Raw genomic sequence first — 6,476 nt, forward strand, 5'->3', positions numbered from 1 at the left:
CAAATCTAATTATCTCTGCACAAGTAACACCTGCCTCACCTGCAGTGCACATGGTTTTGTCAATCTAACAAATATTTTGTCAGAAAGAGTGAACTAGAATAAGGGCCACAGTTCCTGCTAGAGCCTGCACAAAAATAGCCCTGCTTATATCCATGATAACTATACTAACCTGAGACATTCCTTCCAATCAGGTGTGGTATAGGGCTCCAATAGTCGGGATCCCGACAGTCATTAGCCCGACGTTGGGATCCCGACTGGCCGGACTCGCCACGCTCGCCACCTATTCTATTCTCCCTCTATGGGGGTCGTGGACCCCCACGAGGGAGAATAGCCGGTGGCCGTCGGGAACCCATCTGTCGGTGTTTTAACAGTCGGGATCCCGACGTCGCGTAAATGACTGTCAGGATCACGACTGTCGGGACTCCGTCCGGCACACCTTCCAATCCAGGCGTACATAGGAACGGACAGTGGGATGATTTAGCTGTGCCAATTTTTTTTCTTCGTTTTATTTATCTTTTAAATGTAACAATTCTGCATGTCATATTACATATATTGCTTTATTTTATCCAGTGCTATTTTGAATGAAGTGGTACAATAAATTAAATAATACCTTTCCGTTAATATTGTTGTTCAGTCAATCCAATAGTTATAGGGACCAGTGCTGCTATTTGTTGTATTTATTTGTCTAAATTACCTGTTTCCACTAAAATCAGGTTTTAAGCAGAAGCTTGCACTGGTGAAGTGGCCCTTGTCAATTGCGCCCCCCTTTCCGACACACACTCCCCATTGAAGGTGTGACATATATACAACAGGGCTTAAAGTGGTCCTGAAGAGGTGGGGGAACTCATTTCCCTCTGCCACCTAATTATCCCTCCCCTCATTGCTTTTCTGTTAGAATTACTGTGCAAGGCCAATGTGGAGATTGAACTAGTTCCATCACACCCTTACAGCTTAGTTCCACCTAGACCCCCCACACACACACTTTAACCCCCGTGTGCAAACATACTGTAGCAACCTATGGGAAGGAAATCGAAAAAGTTCTTCCTCACTCCTTCCCTTTAGAATGTAAGCTCTAACGAGCAGGGCCCTCTCTCCTCATGTGCTTTTCTAAGAGGATATATCTGCCATTGTTATAATCCGCTGCTGCAACTGTCTTTTATTTACCATGTACTTGTCGTGATTTGTATTTGTACTGTAAATCACTTTCTTCTTGTTTTGTTATTTTGCTCATCTATGTATTGTCAGGTGCTGCAGAACCCTTGTGGCACCATATAAATAAAGGATAATAATAATAAACACCTTAAATAGCCCGAATGATGCAGTTACTGGCTTAAGTGCAAAGTGATGGAAACTACCAATGTCAGTCAAGGGGCTGTGAAAGGAACTACCACACTATTCATTAACAGCTTTCCATGCCAGGTACTGTATGTGTCTTTAAACAAACATATTTTGTAAATTATGAGGCGGGATAACCGCTTTTGGGAACTGAAGCAAGGCAGCAGGGTGGATACGGGGAGAAAATGCTTCTTCAAGTACTTGTTGGTAAAACTTTCCTTTTGAAGAAGTAATTCTAAAGCTACCCATACACTTTGTGATGCACACTGTGCGTTTTGGACTAGATTGCATCTCATCTAGTGCAAAACACATGCAAAATGCTAAAGCAGCACATACTTTTTGAACCATGCAATGTGCGCAGGATCGGGCATCGCAAGCCCAAATCACTCAGAGTAAGGGCACCTTAAGATATGACTAAAAAAGGATGCTTGGGAGATGTTTGGATATCAGCTAAACAAAACCACTTTTTGCTTTATATGGTATTAATTGAACTCATGCAATTCTAGATTTCTTTGATTTCCAGATACATTTGAAAAATGTCTTAAAACACAGAACAGTATCAGCTCTGGGGACAGCCAGGGAGCATCTGTGCGCAATATGCAAGTTTAGGAAATTCTACACAGCTGGGAAAGTAGCAAATGCTGGCAGTTATCTTGTTGAAGATGCGTGGGTGTGTACTGCTGCATCTGAGAGGAATATTTTCAAATGACTTATATACAAATGTAGATGAGCCCCAAAGCAGTTAGTAAGAGCTACTATACCTGGTAAAGTGCTGGGAAATGGTGCTGATGATTCAATGTAAGTGTACCTATCTCTCATTCCTTTTTTCCCCACAAATGTAAAAGTGTAATGTGGTCTAGGTGACATGAGGGAGATTGGTAGACTAATGAGGGAGATTGCTGCTATTTCAGGGAGTCTCCTGCCAGGGCCGAAACTAGGGTTTCTGGTGCCCGGGGCAAGACATTCATTTAGTACCCCCCCCCCCCCCAAAAAAAAAAATAATAATAATTATATATATATATATATATATATATATATATATATGTGTGCTTACAGACAACAGAAGGGTGATATTAAACCACCAAACAAGACAATATATCATATATTATTATATATACACTGTATTCTGAAATGAAATATATATTTATAAATTATCCCTCAACTGGTCCACTTGCATCAAGATACATATATACTAGAAACTATATGAACCGTAAAACAGGGATAGTGGGGGAAGGGGAAAAGTGGTGTGGTCACATAGTAGTATCAATTCACATTATAGCACACACCGTAATGCCCAGTACACATTACAGCACACACCGTTATGCCCAGTACACATTCCAGCACACACCGTAATGCCCAGAGCACATTACACCACAAACCGTAATGCCCAGTACACATTATAGCACACACCGTTATGCCCCCCCCAGTACACATTATAAGCAATGGTTAATTGCTGCTGCCACTGGATAGAACACTGTCCCTGAATGATACACAATATGCCACAAACATACATCCCAACTCTGGAGGCAGAGGAGAGGAGACATCTGCGCGTTTTTTTCCACTATGAGGGCATGGTCAGCTCTCTAAGAGCTGTAGCCACATGGGGTGCCCCCAATAGTGCAGTTACAGATACACATGACCCCAAAAGTGCAGTCCGTGATGCCCATTATACCTATGCCGCATACTGTGATGCCCATTATAAATATGATACGCACCGTGATGCTCCATTATACATATGCCCCACACCTGGATGCTCATTATACATATGCCACACATATGATGTCCATTATACATATGCCCCACAACATGATGCTCCATTATACATATGCCGCACACCGTGATGCCCATTATACATATGACGCACACTGTGATGCCCATTATACATATGACGCACACTGTGATGCCCATTATACATATGCCCCACAACATGATGCTCCATTATACATATGCCGCACACCGTGATGCCCATTATACATATGACGCACACTGTGATGCCCATTATACATATGACGCACACTGTGATGCCCATTATACATATGACACACACCATGATGCTCCATTAAACTTATGCCACACACATGATGCCCATTATACATATGCCCCACAGCGTGATGCTCCATTAAACATATGTCACACACATGATGCCCATTATACATATGCCCCACAATGGGCACATTGACAAACACATGGCATGGGCACACACATATATTATAGACCAGGGGTGTGCCTCTCCCTCCCAAAGAAGAATACCTCTTTGCTGAGCTGCCGTGCCTGACTTGTGAGTCCTAACAAGTAGCTGGACTGGGGAGCACAGGAGCAGTCAGAGGGCAAAGGAGCACTGCTTACAGTATACAGTATGATATATCTGGCACACTAAAGTTGGAGACTGTGCCTGGCTTGTGCCTGGCTTGTACCTGTAGAGTAGACATTGCTGCTTCCTTCCCCTGCCTCCTCTGGCACGTTCATCCCAGGCCACGCCCCCGCCCGCCGTCCCATTGGACAGCCCGCTCGCATTCCCTCCCTCCCATTGGACAATGTTTTTTTTTTTAAGACACTGACAGACACAGTGTCATGGCCGCGCCCGCGCTGACTCGCCTGTGATCAGCGAGCGCACGGGCAGCGGCAGACGACAAGTTCAACACGCAGGCAGTAGTGTAGTGAGTGCGCCGGCCACCGGGTGGGTGCCGGCTCTCGGCGCACACGCAGCCCGCGCCCCCACCCTCCAGCGCCCGGTGCGCGTGACCCCCCAGCCCCCCCCTAGTTACGGCCCTGCTCCTGCAGAATGCAGGAGGGTAGGTAACTATGGTGTAAGGTGGACTCTAATTTCATACCCTCCAACTGTACCGATTTAGCCGGTACAGTACCGTTTTTTTACGGTCTGTACCGGCTAAATCAAAGTGTACCGAATGTACCGGTTTTTGCCAATCACCGGGGCACGGGCTTGTAGCGCTTTACTTGCCTCATATGCTGCGGCGTGAAAGGAGGAGGCCGAGCCGAGGAAGTATGGACAGCGAAGCTGGATGCAGGCGGCTGCAGTGTGCACCGACCGTGATTAGCCACAGCCAGCTGCCCAGCTGTCCGCCGCCGCCCCTCGTGACCCAGCCCGGCCATTCACAGGACGCACATGGCTGAGTCCGACGGGGGATCACTGGCGTCAGCAGCAGCAAGGGATGAGGAGGAGACGGGGCAGTGAGAGGACCGTGCGGCAGCTGGGGCGTTGAGAGGACTGTGCGGGGGCTGGGGGAGAATGGCCTAGGGGTGTGCCATGTGCCATTATGCTGCAGTGTTATGCCCAGCACACGGGGGCAGCGGGGAGGTGCTGAGCAGTGGTGCTGATATTTTTATATTGCATGATTTATTTATTTTTTAAATACATATATCTGAAAAAATGGCCGATATACATTCGTAAAGGGGGTATGGCCACGCCCCCTTTAGTCATGACCACGCCCCTTTAGTCATGGCGACGCCCCCTTTCCGTATAGGTGTACCGATTTCTGCCCTGCAAATGTTGGAGGGTATGTAATTTTAGGCAGGGCTGTAAGGTGGCACAGGGCAGCGTACTCTGAGGACAGCATCCTCGTTGACTCTGCATGTGACTACCATGGTGTCATTTGGCACCTTGCAGCCTGTTTCATTGCGGCAGTGCTAGCTGCTGTGTCATTTGGAATTTCCAGGACATTAAGATATCAGTATGTGTCCCTTTCCATTCAGCATATCCAATGTGCTAAACTGTGAAAATATAATAAATAGGCCCTTGTATGAAATCAGTATACTAAAAACATACATAAAAAACCACACCAGTCTACCTGTATCTTGAAAATCAGAGCTACAAACATGTCTCTGATAATGAATATTTTTCCAATAGTCGTTATTTACAATAACACCTCTTACATTCTCTCCCTGATTAATTATTATTGATCATAATAATCACATTATATTCATTGGTATTAAATAGCATTCATTTTAATTTTATAATGGATTTATCATCATATGGTAAAACAAGAAATCACTATATGCTAGAAACACATACAATTAAAAAAAATACAGTATACTAAGAATAAAAAGAGAAAATAAAATAAGGGTATAGATTGTAAGTTTGCGAGCAGGGCCCTCCTAACTCCAAGTTGTTTTGTACCTACCCAGTTTGTTTATTCACTGTTGTTTTCCATTGTAAAGCGCAACCGAATATGCTGCGCTATATAAGAAACTGTAAATAAAAATAATAAATAAGGGTAATACCTTGCGGATACTAAATATTTCTAAACAAACCACAAGGGGGCAGTATACCCATACAGTAAATCAGTATTTGCATTTCCCAGTCTACAGTATTTATTAATTTTTCTCCTAGGATTTTTGTAAAGTTCTCCATTCTTCTACCTGACATATTTTTTTGTTCTTATGAAATGGTAATAGGCACATGGCTTATAGACATCATTACTGAAATTACATATACAGAACGTGATCTCAGAATCTTGATATTCCTATTTATTTAAAATGAGTTACCATATATTTACTACTACTACTACTACTAATAATGATATTTATATAGCGCTTTTCTCCCAATAGGACTCAAAGTGCTTCACCATTGTCTTTACAGCTCGAAATACAAAACAAGCTTAACAGTGGATGTCAGTGAAATGCTTGAGTAAATAAGTACGAGTAGGACAGTAAGGTATGCTGGCTTGAAGCAAATGCTTCGAAAGCTAGTCTGCTATCTTGTGATTGCGTCTGTGTTTGTGCAACTGTGAGAGAGAAAGAGATTTAGTTTCACTCGCTGCAAACAGATGGCGGTGTTTTGGAGACACACAAACGGACACTAGACATATATATATATATATATATATATATATATGATATGGAAGGGTAATCAGGAGTCTCATTACCTCTAACAAAATGGCTATAATGGGATTGATGCTATTATTTGACAGTCATGATGTTGGCAATCACTATAGGGTCACTTTCATGTTGGTGTTGATATATCGATACAGTTGTAATGCTGCTTACCGCATTTTAAAGAGGGTGGCATTGCTGGTTAAAAATGTGTGACTAACTAATTAGCACTATATCATTGGAATAGTATTACCAACTCTTTCATGTTACTAAATACCAGACTGTGTAGTGATTATTTATGCTGTTCGATT

The sequence above is a fragment of the Crinia signifera genome, chromosome 3, assembly GCF_055691185.1.
Source record: "Crinia signifera chromosome 3, ASM5569118v1, whole genome shotgun sequence".
Classification (NCBI taxonomy): domain Eukaryota; kingdom Metazoa; phylum Chordata; class Amphibia; order Anura; family Myobatrachidae; genus Crinia; species Crinia signifera.